Genomic DNA, 15,279 nt, shown 5'->3' with positions numbered 1-15,279 from the left:
CTACTGTCAAAAAAAAAAAAAAAAAAAAAAAAAAAAAAAAGAGATGGAGAATGAGAAACTATCAAGTGCTACTGAGAAGACAAGAACACCAGAGACATTACATTGGTCTTAAGAGTCACTCATGATTTTGACAAGAATATCCTTGGTAAAGGAAGTAAGAATGGGTCAAGGAAAGAATTAAATTGAGGAAAGAAACACTTGACTAGGTGTTTATGAGCCACTGGGGGCGGAGGAGGAGAATTAGTCCAAGTGGAGCGAGCGAGCTCAGTGGTTCGGTGTTCACCTCTCAAACCAGTAGCACTTGCAGCATGGTTGACCAGCTGACTGAAGAGCAGATTGCAGGATGGCAATGGTTATATTAGTGCAGCAGAGCTTCGCCATGTGATGACAAACCTTGGAGAAAAGTTAACAGATGAAGAGGTTGATGAAATGATCAGGGAAGAGGCCCAGTCCTAGCCCAAGTCCGGAATTTCTGCCGAGTTCCGGGAATGCCCAGACGCAGCTGGAAAAGTCCAAACTCTGTAGAGCTCCACCTGAAATGATCAGGGAAGCAGATATTGATGGTTATGGCCAACTAAACTATGAAGAGTTTGTACAAATGATGACAGCAAAGTGAAGACGTTGTACAGAATGTGTTAAATTTCTTGTACAAATTTGTTTGCTTTTTCTTTGTTTGTAACCTCTCTGTAAAAGGTTTCCCCCTACTGTCAAAAAAAAAAAAAAAAAAAATGCATGTATAGTATTTAGGACTTCATTCCTCCATGTTTTCTTCCCTTATCTTACTGTCATTGTCCTGAAACCTTATTTTAGAAAATTGATCAAGTAACATGTTGCATTTGGCTCACTCGGAATATATCTAAGCCCTTCTGCACATCTAAACCTAGGTGGAGTTGGTCAGATGAGGGAACATCTGGTTACGCCTTTTGTTAAGTAGTTTCCCTAGGACGTGTCAGCATGTTGTTGTTGAAGTGTGGAGCTGTAACTCTGTGTGGCTGCAGACAGTCAACAATATATACTTCAAAGTTGCACTATTGCAAAACGGGTGTATTATCCAGGTATTCATACACTCTTTTTTGTACTGCTGGTCTTGTACCAGAAACATGTTACTTGCTTTTTAAACTTTGTTTAGCCACTTTAAAAAAAAAAAAAAATCTGTTATGGCACAGTTTGCCTCAAATCCATTCCAAGTTGTATATTTGTTTTCCAATAAAAAAATTACAATAAAAAAAACACTTGACTATAGACATCACAAGGATTCTATAATATATAACAAAAGTAGATATGAGGTATATTTTCTAAAACGACAGCAAGCACACACTTTTTTAGTGTAAATCTATAAAAAGGTCATATGTGGATCCAGACATGGATTAATAGAACTGTAATCCATTCACACTGTATGAATGCTGTTGGGTAGAACATAGCCCAGAGGTCTTTAATGTTACTGCCCTCCTAGCTATGTGCTGAGAGTCTCAGTCTCTGAAGGTATATTTAATGAAATCACATTACAAGGTTACAAAATGCATGGGAGAAGGGGGCTTGAGTTTTTTGAGTGTAGAGAGGGAGAGAAATGGAGAGAGAAAATGAAATAAGGAGAGTGTAAACTACCTCTGCAGCTTCCAAAATCATTTTATCAGTAGATCCTTTTACATTTAAAAATTCATTATCTTGGCTTTTTTTCTTAACTAATTATGAATGTTTAAGCATCCTTTCTTCAGTACTGTATGCTATTTGAATATTTGTGTGGTCAGTCTTCTTTCCCTAAATTCATATGTTGAAACCTAATCCTCAGTGTAGTATTAAGAAGTGTGACGTTGGGGCTGGGGAGATAGTTCAGTAGAATAAACGCTTCCCTGGCAAGTGCAAGGGCCTGAGTTCAATCCCTGCTTCCAACAAAAAAAAAAAAAAAAAAAAAAAAAAAAGTAGTGTGGCCTCTTGCGACCTGGTTAGGTGATCAGGACAGAGCTTTTATTTACATGAATGGGATCAGTACCCTTACATGAGTTCCCAAAGAGCTCATACACCCTCACCAGACACAGTATCTACTGTCTTTTATTTTTATTTTTATTTTTTTTCCTGTCTTTCAATCTTGCAGTTTCTGCTCTCTAAAACTGATAAATTTCTGTTGTTCTATAGTTTTTTTACTCTCTACAACTTTTGAAAAAGATTCTTCAAGAATGTTTTTATAGAAACATTTTATAAAGTTTCAGTAAACTTTTCTGTCCCTACCTGTAGCCTCTTGGTATACAATATAATATTCAGCCATTACCGTAGGATGAGAAAAACACTTGTAATATTTGCAGATTTCTTTCACTTTGTGTGGCAGTTGGCATTATTACTGTACCTTTTATTAAGCAGATGTGACTTTATGTCTTTTTGTTTCTGTTTACCTAAAAATTATGAGGATCATATGTATACTTCTGGCCTATAACTTTGAAATATGACCTGTTTTTGTTTTTGTTTTTGTTACTTTGAAATGGAGTATTGCTATGTAGTGTAGGCTGCCCTTGAACTCACTTAGGTACCTTGTTGAACTCATGACAGCCTTCCTGCCTTAACCTCCTGAACACTGGCGTTAACAGGTATGTGCTACCACGCCCAGCAAAATTTGACCTCTTTGTTCTTCTTGCCACCATTTTTTTTTTAAGAATGCTTTATTTTCTGTCTGAACTACTGTATGCCAACAATCTATAGTTAACGATCAAAAGTAATTCAGCCTGCGGATGCTAAAATACATTTCCAGACAAGAAAGTGTTGAGATGAGATAGTTTTGTCCATGATAATTGTCACATTTTTTTCCTTAAATGTAATAGTATATATTTAAACATAGTGTGCACCTTAAATGTAATGGTGTACATTTAAATTATTGACATAAGCAAGCAATTCTATCATCTAGGCTTTTATTAGTAATAAAAGTAGAAAGCCACATTATATTGATATTTATTTGCTTTGAAAGAAATTAGCTGTTAGAAATTGAGCTGCTCTGACCAGAAGAAAATTCACTTGTCACTGAGTCTGACCTTTCACTTTCCAAACTCAGAAACTGAATAGATTTAGATAACAAGGGATACTTGTTTTTGTAACATAGAGCTAATTGTATAAAGCACAGACTGGGACTTGCCCAATTAATACATTTTGTTTCATAGTCCAGAACTTGTGACTTATGCAGTCCAGTAATTTAACCTAATTCACTTGAAGGAACAAACTGTAGTTGTTTCTTTTTTCACTCTTTTAGGGAAAATATGTAACTTGGCCTTTTATTTCTCGTCCTCCTACAACATGAAGGTTTCAGGAATCCATTACAGTGAAAAGTTGAGTCAAAGTCAAGAGATACTCCAGATATTTTACATGTGAACTATTCTATTTAAACATGCACTAGCAGAGAAAACCAGTGAATAATTAAGATTTGAAAAGCTCAGTGCATTTATATTGTTTGATTGTAACAGGTTTTTTATATACCATAAGATTCACCATTTCTTGAGCTGTAGGGGACTCACTCAGGTCAACAATTTCTGACATTGCCAGTGAAGTGGAAAACCCTATACTATTATGGACTACTGGACTCTTTTAGAATATTTTGCTGAGTTAACACACCTATAATATTCAAATAATGGAACTTCAACAAAAAAAGGGGATACAGATGAATGTCCATTTTGTATCTGTGTATTCAAAATGGTTAGGATAGATATATAGTTACATTTTCTTAATGAATAGAGGGATTTGTTCTAATAATGTTTGTAACTAGGATATCATGTCCACATCTTGTCCAGCAGTTAACCACTAGGAAGAATGTATGCAATGTGTTAATTATTGAAACTGTCCTACCAATTTGGTTTGGAAATAAATAAATAAATAAAAATTTTAAAAATTTTAAAAATTCACCATTTCATAGAACCTAATTTTTTTTTAGGTTTTAAAATTACTAGTTTATGGGGCTGGTGAGATGGCTCAGTGGTCTAAAGCACCTACTTAGAACAAGCTTGGCAAAGCACAGGGACCACGGTTCAATCCCCCAGCACCACATGCCAGCCAGCGCCGCCCCCTGGTGGGCTGAGCTGGCCACACACACACACACACACACACACACACACACACAAATAAATAAATTTTTAAAAAAATAAAATAAAAATAAAATTACTAGTTTATTTATTTGGTACAGGGTCCTTCAGCTTCCCCAGCACTGGGATTACAGGTGTGCATCAACATGCCCAGTTTCAGTGGCTGGCACAGTGCACCTGGGGTTCCAGGGCCTGTACAGGATGTAGTACCAGGGATTGAACTTCGGTCCTTGCACTTGCCAGGCAGGCATTTAGACTGCCAAGCTATCCAGTTCTTGATTGGACAGCTATGTAGCTATGTAGGCATCTTCACTAATTTTCATCCTTACAAAGAGAAACTCATACATTTTATAGTCACTTTCCATTCCCTTATCCTTAACCCCAATCTTTTCTGTGTGTGTATGCGGGGTCTCACTATGCAGCTCGGACTCATTAGTGATCCTCCTGTTTTCAGCCTCCCTAGTGCTGGGATTACAGGCATGTGCAACACGTCTGGACTCCATCACTGTGGCTCAGCATGCCCAGGGGAAGGGCTGGCTGGGCATTTGGTACCAGGGATCGAACCTTGACCCCTGCACTTGCCTAAGCAAGTGCTTAGTCCGCTGAGCTATCTCACTAGCCCTCACCCCAATATGAAGCAACCACTAATCTACTTTCTGTATCTCTTTGTCTGTTCTGGACGTTTCACATGAATGGACAGTATACAGCCTTTTGTGTCAGTGCTTCATTCTTTTTAATGACACACAATATTCCATTACGTGGATGTAGAACTACAATTTGTTTATCCATTCTTCAGTAGTATGTATACATTTGAATAGTTCTCATCTTTAGATTGTTATTAATACTGTTTTGAACATGTGTGTACATATGTGTGTACATATTTTCATCTCTCTTGAGTGTATACCCAGAAGTAGAATTGCTGGGTTATATAGTAACTCTGTGTTTCATATTTTGAGTAACTGTCAGACTGTTTTCCAAGATGACTGCATCATTTTACAGTCTCTCATTATACATTCTTAAATAGTACAGTCATTGATAGTAGGATGTGTGGGATGTATATAACAGTACTGAAAAAAAAACTTAGCCATAGAGCTAGGGATTTGAAAATGCTTTTCCTTACCTTTGGTTAAAAAGACTCTTAAATTTGAGTTAAGGAAATATTTAAGATTTTGAATCTGCCCAGTTTTTGGAACAATGGATAATTGTGTGTGTGTGTGTGTGTGTGTGTAGCATTTTATCTTTAAAAATTAAAAATGCATGAATGCAGATAACAGAAAACTCAGTGGCTTAAGCAATAATGATGTTTTTCTAGTACAGTAGTTGATAAGTTTATGATACACTGGTTTCAGGCAAAACTGACTAGGTTGGAGCGTCAAAGTGTCTTACCAGAAGTCCCCAGATCAGATGTACTTGTCCTGAGTAACCTGCTGTACATTGTATGCTTATCTTTGATCAGGATTTCAATAATTTTGAGCTGAGAATAGATACAGTCCAAGTTAAGTATTCTGCTAGAAGGAAGAATGTATGCTGGAGAGATATTCAATAAGGGTCCACTTCCAGCACTTTTTTCTGATAGAAGAAAAAATAGATACATATACAACGCACTTGAGTCTGTATCTAGAGACTGTGTCTTTACCAAACCTAGACTTATGCTATCCTCTCCTGAGGATCCTTTATTTTTTGTCTTTTTGTTCTTACATTCTTGTTTTGGTTATCTTATAGCTTTGAATCTTTCCTTTGTCTTAAATGATAGGGTAGACTTACTGTCACTCTACCTGAGTTTTAATACTAAACAAATAGCTGTTGTAGTTAAGAACTTTTTGTTCTTGTTTCTCAGAAGTAGTCTCTTGACTTATTTATAAAAGATTTTTTGGGGGGCTTGGGAAGATAGCTTGAGTGATGTAAGTGCCTGCCTGGCAAGTCAAGGTCCCAAATTGGATCCCAGTACCATGTGCTGTGCCAGCCTGTGCTGGGAAGGCTGAGACAGGAGGATTGGTATGAGTCTGAGCTGGTAGCGAGACTTTACACTAAATAAATAAATAAATAAATAAATAAATAAAGTCTTTTTTTTTTTTTTTTTTTTTAAACTATAACCTGGATTTTGTCTGAAGCAGCTATTTGACTCTTTCAGCTACATGAGGGATGGTAGTGGTAGTGTTGGGAACTGGACCCGTGTGCACACTAGTCTAGAATCTGAGCTATATTCCCTGTGGAGGACCACCTGAGCAGCTGTTCTTGAAAGAAGAGAGATTGTCTCCATTTTGACTCAGCACCAGATCCTCAAACATTAGATACTATCTCAAAAGCATAATGCAAATTAATTTATCTGTATATGGCAGAGGTAAAGGTAGGCCACCTACCTAGCTCAACTCACAGTATTCACTTGCTTCCCACAATTCTCAGTCATTCCTCCTCAAACCACTCCTCCACTGAGTAAAACCTGAGTGCCTCTCAGGGTCATCCTCTTTGTTCCAGAAAGCCATCTTCATGGTTGGACATAGGGCCCCTTGGTTTCCCAATAATTATAAATATGTTTTAGTGTCTCTTGTTGTGGGTTGCACTAGGAGTGGTAGCTTGGAATTAACTTGGTGGGATTCTAATAACGTACTTTGGGATTACAAATATTAACTTCTTGGATCAAGAGGAAAACCTCAAGGGGACGCCTACATTCCTTGTCTGCATACACACACAGTTTGAGACAGCATCTAGCTAAGTTGCCCAGGCTGGCCTGGAGTTTGGATCTTCCTGCCTTAACCTCCTGAGTACCTGGGCTTAACTGGTATGTGCTATCACTTCCAGCACTTCCAGATAATTCTAACAGGTGAAAGTAGAACTTAAACATTCTCCTATAGGTCTCAGAAGAATGCAGATAGGCACTGAGCAATTTTCTACATGTCATATACACTATATATATTATATAATTTTTTGTGGGTTTTTTTTTAGCATGTGAAAAGACATTTTATTATTTGTCTATTACTGTATAATATTAGTGTATTTCTTCCAGTGGCAACTGGAAGCACAGGATAACATTTCTCCTCGATTCTCCTGTGAATCTCAGTTATCATCTCTTTTGGAGGATTCAGTTTCATATGTTTGTGATACTGCCCTCAAGGATACTAACAATGCTTTGTCATAAAGAACATTTTGCTAAGTTGTTCTATCATGAGTCCTTGCTCAAGGAATTCACTTTCATTTTCTTCTAATCTGGTGTTCAGCACTTGATCATGTGTCTCTTCAATATTATGGACAGGATCTGGTTGAGGCATAGGTCTTGTGTGTTCATATGGAATGTAGTAGCACCACAGAAGGGTAGTAGCATACGATTGTCCTCTCATCAGATGTCAAAGCAAACTCTACTTTGCAATCATAGTCATCTGGAAGAGAAGAATACGTAGATTTACAACAAACATGAGATAAAGCTCCATTTGGGGTTGGAAATAAATGTTTCAAGAGAGCTCTTTGATATCGCCCATTTTAATGCTGCTGCTGCTGCTGCTGTCATAGTACATAAAGAAGCTTATCAGGTGATATGAAAAAAATGTGGGAGAAACTGCCTTTAAAATCTGCTTCTAGGCAACAGTTTTCATTCTGCTAGGCCATCTTGCCCACATCCTTAACTTTCTTTTACATGGCTGTTTGTTATTACTTGTTGGGTCTCCCTACCAGTATTGTATAAGAACCTCAAATCTCAAGGAAATACAGCCAACAACTATATACTCTCTTATGATTCTATAAATTGGAGCATTTTAGGTTGGTGTTCTGCTCAGATAGACTAGGTTGGCATTTAAATTTCTGGCTAGTTTCAAGTCTGTTCATAATTTTTCATGCTAGAGCTTGGGTTGAGGGTGGCTAGCTGGGCATATGACTACATATTCTCATATAGGACCAAAGTAGTATAAAAGGATGAATAGAAACATACATTGCTTCTCAAGGCTTCATCTTGAAGCTGGCATACTGTGTTTTCCCAATTTTATTAGCCAAACCCAGTAAAAATGGGATCAGGGAACACACTGCTTCTATGATTGGGGAGCGGGGAGTGGCGCAGCGCAGCGTGGGAATTGCAGTCATACAGCAAAATAGGCATTAGTAAGAAAGAGGGAGTGTTGAAGAACTGGGATATTATATAGTCATATATTTATTTGTTTTGGTTTTTTGAGACAGTCTCACTGTATATCCTAGGCTAGTCTCCAGTTTGGCAGTCCTGCATCAGCCACCCAAATGCTGGGATTACAGGTATGTGCCACCATGCCTAGCTAGCGTGTTTATTAGTGTAGGAATTAAAGTGCATGAAACTATGTGGGAGGGAAAACAGATTTCTCCTTAAAGTAGATTATGATTGTGGAAGAATATTATTTGGTGCATTTTAATCTGATTAAAACCACTGATAGTATTCAAACTAATGTAATGAATGAAATTTACTGCTGCCTTTTAGAAAGCAACCATGATTATACTATATTTAGCTCCTCTTATCTCAGTATCTAAAGAAATTTGCTAAGCTGCTTTATTTTCTAATACAGGGTCTACAGTGTCTCACTACACAGATGGGACTCGTAGTGATCCTCCTGTTTCCAGCCTCCCAAGTGCTGGGATTACAGGCACGTGCCACCATACCCAGTCTCAGTTGCTCAGCATGCTCCGGGGACAGGGGTGGCAGGGCATGTGGTGCCAGGGAACCAATCCTGGTCCCTGTGCCTGCCTAAGCAGGCGCTTTAGTCCACTGAGCTATCTGGCCAACCCTTGCTTAAAAATTTTTAGTACTAGCCTTTTGTGTAAATTATAACAAAGTGCTAACATTTTTGCTTATGGTCAGCCTTAAGTTATTAACCTATCTCCATTCATTCTGTAAAAATTAAAGAGCTAGTTTACATATTAGCTGTTACAAGGGTTTCATAATATATAGAGAAGAGAGTTAGTGAAAAGATATGGCATTTGAACTTTGATTTAGAAACGTATAAGTAACCTGAGAAACATTTCAGAGCGTCATATGTGTTTACTTAGAAAAAAGTTTGATCTTTTTTTTGAGCCTTTCTGAAAATAATAAGGAAATAATATTGTAGACTTTCAGGAATCTAGACTTTAATGGATAAGACAGTGTTTTTCTTGCTAAGTGATACTAGAATTCCTCTCCATTAAAAAAGACTCTGGAATATATCTTAAAGAAAACTATTCTAGGCCATATGTATTAGAATTAGGCTTAATTTTGCATGTTAAGAAAAATTTAGGGGCCGGGGAGATGGTTCAGTAGAGTAAGTGCTTCCCTGGCAAGTACAAGGGCCTGAGTTCAATCTCCAGCTCAACAAAAAGCGAGAAAAATTCAGGGTCGTGGGGCAGGGATATAGCTTAGCTGTGTAAGTACCTGCCTGGCAAGTACAGGGTTCAGAGTTCAATACCTGGTATGAAAAGAAAAGTTAAGAAAAGAAGGAAGGAAGGAAGGAAGGAAGGAAGGGGAAGGGGAAGAGGAAAGAAAGGAGAGGAAAGAGGAAAAAAAGGAAAGATATAGGATAACAATGGCTCAATGTACCTAGATCTCTTTTATGTAAAAATGTGACATAGACAAACTGTCATGGTGCATTACTGTCATTAAGGATCCAGGCTCATAGCCTCTTAACCCATTGTCCTTAGTGTAGTCCTTCCCTCAAGGGTCAAGTGGCTGGTTGAACTCAGTCCATCCTTTCTGTGTTCTATATAGAAGGAGATGCAGGGCATGTTTCCTTTTAAGGAGACTTACTCTTAAGTTCCATATAGTGTATCCATTGTGCCATGTTAATATTGTTAGAATGTAGTAACCTTGCTATGTGTAGCTGTAAGAAAATTGGAGAAATGCATAAATTAGGGGAGCTTGCTTGTACTCAGGGGTAGAGTGTTTGCCTAGCATTCATGAGACCCTGGATTCAGTCCCCAGTGCACACATGCCTGCACATGTGCACATGCATATAAACACAAATAATTAAAAAAAAATCAGGATTCTGTTGCTAAGAAGGAGAGAGAAAATACAGTAGATATTGGAAGGAAGCTTACAGTCACTGCCATATTGTAATTTTTGTTCTTGTTTTTTCATGTATAAAACAAGAGTTATGTCAGAATTTTATGGTACTTGTTACATCGTAATTTTATGGGTATTTGGAAAATGATAGATAGCTGCAAGATAAATAGGTTGCTTAGTAAAGTGCAATAGTAGAAATTATTTGTCGACTTATGGAATCGCATTTCCTCCCTTTTTTTGTGGTACTGAGAATTGAGCCCAGAGCCTTGCACATGCCAGGCAAGCACTCTACCACTGAACAACAACCCCAGACCCTCATTTTTCTTGACAATAAATGGGAAGTTACTGTATAAATGTGAAGTATGAGTACAAATATAACTCTGGTTTTCACTTTCACTGATCATATAGGAAAAAAAATAGATAATTTAAAAATCTTTTATTTTGTATTTTTAAAAAAATCTTTTATTCTAAAATGCAGCTAAGTTCATATGTATACTCAAAAGCAACTCAGATTTTAATATATATTTCAACTAGTTCAAAGGCTTTATTTTATTTTATTCATTTATTTATTTGCAGAACCAGGGATTGAACTCAGGCCTTTGTGCTTGCCAGGGAAGCACTTATTCTACTGAGTCATCTCCCAGGCCCCTTCAAAGGCTTTATTTTAAATGAATCATTTTTATCACTGACAAAAAGTGCTGTAGATTGGGAAATTCATGCCATTTTCAGAGTCCTTTAAAGGAAAGGGAGAGGCTGGGGAGGTAGCCAGCAGTCTGAGAGCCTGCCTGGCTCAATCCCCAGTACCACATGCCGTGCCAGCCCAGGAAACCCTGGGCACACCCTGCTGGCCACCGAAACCAGGTGTGGTGGAGCATACTTGCACACCCAGCACTGGGGAAGCAGATGCAGGAGGATCACTATGAGTACAAGCTACATAGTGAGAACCCTGTACCAAATGAATGAATGAATTTTTTTTTAATTTTAAAAAATAAAGATAAGGGAAAGTATGTTTAATAGTATTAATTTTTTCATGACTAGCTTTTGTCTCCCATTTTTTTCTAGCTAGTTGAAGGGATAATTACTGAATATAATTGAAAACTTTGGTTAAAAGCAGATATGAACTAGATAAAATAATGTATCATACTAATAGTATAGAACTTGTTGGTATCAGATATATACCTAGTTTTATCTTACAGGTTTAATTAATAATTACATTAAAATATTACTAGGATACACTAGTTGTTTGTTGCTGTATTCTAGGCTAGTCTGAAACCTAGTAGCTTAAAATAACCACCTTTTTTATGAGAGAGAGAGAGAGAGAGAGAGAGTGAGTGTGGTGTGTGTGTGTGTGGCCAGCTCAGCCCACCAGGGGGCGGGGCGGGCTGGCATGTGGCGCTGGGGGATTGAACCGCGGTCCCTGATGCTTTGCTAAGCTTGTTCTAAGTAGGTGCTTTAGACCACTGAACCATCTCTCCAGCCCCAAAAATAATTACTTTGATTGAATTTTCTGTTGAAATAATTACAGATTCACATGTATTATAACCAAGATACTAGCATTAATGCAATCCATTGATTTTCTTCAATTTTCCTCAGTTATTTACTACTTGCACTTGTATGCTAAGGTCTATACAATTTTGTCACCTGTCTACAGTTGTGTATCTACTACCATTGTCAAGAACTATGAACTAACACTGAAAGTGTCCTTCAGTTTGACCTTTTGTAAGCATACTCCACACTTTCCTCTGTTGCTGGCACCAACCCTGCATTCTCATTCTGGTCCTTAACTCCTGGCAACCACTGATCTTTCTGCCATTTGTAAAGTTTTGCCTTTTCAAAACTGGTACATATGCTCATGATCTGTGGATCTGTGGCTGGGATAGGGCTCAGTTGTTGGTATATCTTTGTTCCACATGAGTCTGCTGGACTCTCCTGAGACTGGAGGATCCAAGATGGTCTCACCGATGAAGCTAAAGCTTTGGTACTAGGCTTTAGGGTGTGTTAAGGACCGTTTCACGGCTTCTTTTTTGCTGTCTTCCGTAGGCCTTCTCCCTGCTTGATGTTCCTTGTTCTAGCAGGAGAGCCTGAACTTCCTTACACAGCAGCCCACCAAATGGAACCTGCCTAGGTCCACAGCTGACACAGCTTCAGTTCTGGAGCAAATCCCATGGGTAAGCCAGATTCCAGGGGAGAGGAAATAGTGTCCACCTCTTGATGGGATGAGCGGCACGTGTGTACAGGGATTTGAGGCATTGTTGGTGGCCAGCATTGGATACAGTATGCTGTACAGATTTTATCTATAATTTCAAACCAGTTAGTCGAAGTATAGGGCTGATACCACATTTATCTGCTTGGATCTGTTGTGTTATCTTCTTTATTTTGAAATGTGAATTAGTTTGAATTCCATTAAAAGTACAAAATGGAATGTGATAAGTTTTCTCTTGCTAGTGTTAGTTTCAAATAAAAACAATTTTCTGAAGCAAGGCAGATTGCCAGAATTCAAGTTATCAACCAGATCTGAGGATTCCCAAGAGGCCTATGGTATTTGCTGAACAAATGATTGTTTAAAGTGGCTGCTAAGACAGTAGGAATGGTTCACCCCTCTTTCATTTTCCCAGGCTAGCTATTTCTTGTGCTCTTAAAATAGAAAGAGGCTTATATACATAGTTCCAGACTTTTATAATACTAACTTTGACAGAGATCACACAGATTTTCCTCTTTGCATTAAGTGCTTTAGACAAGGCATAAAGATACTGTTTTTCAAGATATTTTCAGCTTTACAGAAGAGATCTTTTAGAGTGAAAAGAAGGAAGGAGATAGGCTTTTCAGCTGAGGAATTGAAACCAGGGAAGCATTTTCTCTTAAGATTTTTCTGACTATGAAATGTTAAACTACATTTTGTTGTGAGAGTAGCAGCAGGAGTCGAAGGTTAGGCCTTAGACTCTCGCAGAATTCTCAGCTATTTTGCCCTATAACAAAGCTTGCATGGATTTCTGGAATGGGAGATAACTACACAGCCATGGCTAAATGAGGGCTACATGTTTAGAGACCATTTAGTAAATCTTGAGCATAACTAAATAGTTTCTATTTTATTTTATTTTATTTTAGCCGGCTCAGCCGACCCTGGGGGCAGGGCTGGTACAGCATGTGGTGCCAGGAATTGAACCACTGTCCCTAGACTTGCCTAAGCTCACCTAAGCAGGCGCTTTAGACTGCTGAGCTATCTGGCTGGCCCAGTGGTTTCAATTTTAGAAATGAATTTTTCATCTGAGTTTTTTTTTTAATTAATTTATTTATTTATTTGTGTGTGTGTGTGTGTGTGTGTGTGGCCAGCTCAGCCCACCAGGGGGCGGGGCTGGCTGGCATGTGGTGCTGGGGGATTGAACCGCGGTCCCTGTGCTTTGCTAAGCTTGTTCTAAGTAGGGGCTTTAGACCACTGAGCCATCTCACCAGCCCCATCATCTGAGTTTAGTAATGAATTTTTCATCTAAGTTTAGAGCAGTGTATTGTTTGGCTAAAGGTTTTCTTTGTGCTTCCTTTTCTAATAACCAATTTTACAGGCATTTACAATAGTGCCCCTTATTGAAGTTTTTTCTGCAGTTTTAATTTCCCATATAACTTCAAATCATTTTGTTGTTTGTTTGTATGTTTGAGACGGGTCTCAATATGTTGAGACCTCAATTAGAGGCTCAGACTGGCCTCTAATTTATGGTGATCCTTCTGGCTCAGGCTCCTGAGTATCAGGATCGCAGGCATGCACTACCATGCGAGGCTATCACTTGTATTATATTGTTATGATTTTTCTTTGTTTCCCTCTTAGAACTGGGTGCCGGACCCAGAGCCTCATGCATACCTAAGGCAGGTATTCTTCTAGCCCTTTAATTTTTTTTTTTTTTTTTTTTTTCCTGAGAGAGGATCTCCCTCAGTCTTCGTCCTTCAACCTATGGAGCAACTGGAGGCATTAGAGGCATGCACCAGTTCTATTTTTTTTTTTTTTTTTACCAGTTCTATTTTATTATTTTTAGTATCTACCTGTTCCTAACTTAAATATTATTCTTTGTCATGGATATGTATGTATAGGAAAAAACAGTATACTGTATAGGTTTCAACACTGTCTTACTTTTAGGCATTCACTTTCTTTTGTTCCAGAATGTCACATAAATGGGATCACACTTTAATTTTTTTGAGTCTGCCTTCTTTTACCTAGCACAGTGCAACTGAGATTAATCCACATTACATCTATCAGTAATTCCTTTTTATTGCTAAGTACATCATTATATAAAGGTACCATGCTTTGTTTATTCAGTAGTTGGTGGACTTATAAGTTTTTTCCAGTTTTTGGCAATTCTAAATTAAGCAACTATAAACCTTCAAGTTCAGTATTTAGTGAGGATATATATTTTCATTTTTCTTGAGTCATAAGGGAAGTACTTAGTGCTGTATTAAGCTGTTGATTTCTTCCTAAAGTGGCTGTACCATTCTGTATTCCTCACTGGCACTTGTTATAGTCATTTTTTTAAAAAAAAAGTTCCTTAACTTGAAGTGTTCTGATAAGCATATAGAAATGTCTCTGTGTTTGGTTTCCTTATTGACTAATGATGATTAAGCGTTTCTTCATGTACTTGTTGCCATCTGTTTCTCTTCTCTCGTGGCAGATCTGTTCACGTTTTGCTCACTTTTTAAATTGGATTGTTTTCATATTGAGATAGGAAACTCATTTTTATGTTCCATTTATCAATACTTTGTCTGATAAAGTATTTTGAAACGGTGTTTTCTCTCAGACTGTGCACATACTAGACAAGTACTCAGCCCCAGAGCTCTCCCCTCTCAGTCCCAGAAGGTACATTTTGGTCCATGCTACAACTTAATGATGTGGGCTGAAACTGAGAAAATGTAACCTGTAGGCCAGAATCCTAGCTCTTCTTCAAGCTATATGTCCTTAAGCAAACTTGTTAATCTCTGTGTCTCAGAACTCTTACCTCTCAAGCAGATAGTAAAAGTATTTTTATTTATAGAGATATAACTAAGAAAAAATGAGCTAAGATAAAATGTAAACAGCCTGTACATTATCTGACACACAGTAAGAACCCCAAAAGTGTTGGCTTATTGTCATTACTGTTATTGTAGCAGCACCTTTATTTATTGGTCTCACAGGTCTTTTCAAAGTAGGGTTTTGTTTGGTAATTTAGATACTTTGAAAATAAGTAGTCTTCAAAAAGCTACAACTCTTGTTGCATAGGTCCT

General features: G+C 37.9%; 1 protein-coding gene across 2 annotated transcripts in view; it reads left to right on the top strand.

Moving 5' to 3' along the window:
• Window positions 1-15,279, top strand: part of Sppl3 (signal peptide peptidase like 3) — a 149,857-nt gene that overhangs the window by 76,727 nt on the left and 57,851 nt on the right. Inside the window, exon 1 of one of the 2 annotated variants that reach the window (XM_023720978.1) lies at window positions 12,154-12,206. The exons of the other annotated variant lie outside the window; for it this stretch is intronic. The gene's annotated coding sequence lies outside the window, so the exon portion shown is untranslated. Of the gene's footprint in view, window positions 1-12,153; window positions 12,207-15,279 lie in introns of those variants that run through there. 2 annotated transcript variants of the gene reach the window in all.

Source organism: Octodon degus, unplaced genomic scaffold, assembly GCF_000260255.1.
Source record: "Octodon degus isolate 3935 unplaced genomic scaffold, OctDeg1.0 scaffold00079, whole genome shotgun sequence".
Classification (NCBI taxonomy): Eukaryota; Metazoa; Chordata; class Mammalia; order Rodentia; family Octodontidae; genus Octodon; species Octodon degus.
Note: the sequence above shows the minus strand (reverse complement) of the source record. Positions and strands in the feature narration are given on the sequence as shown.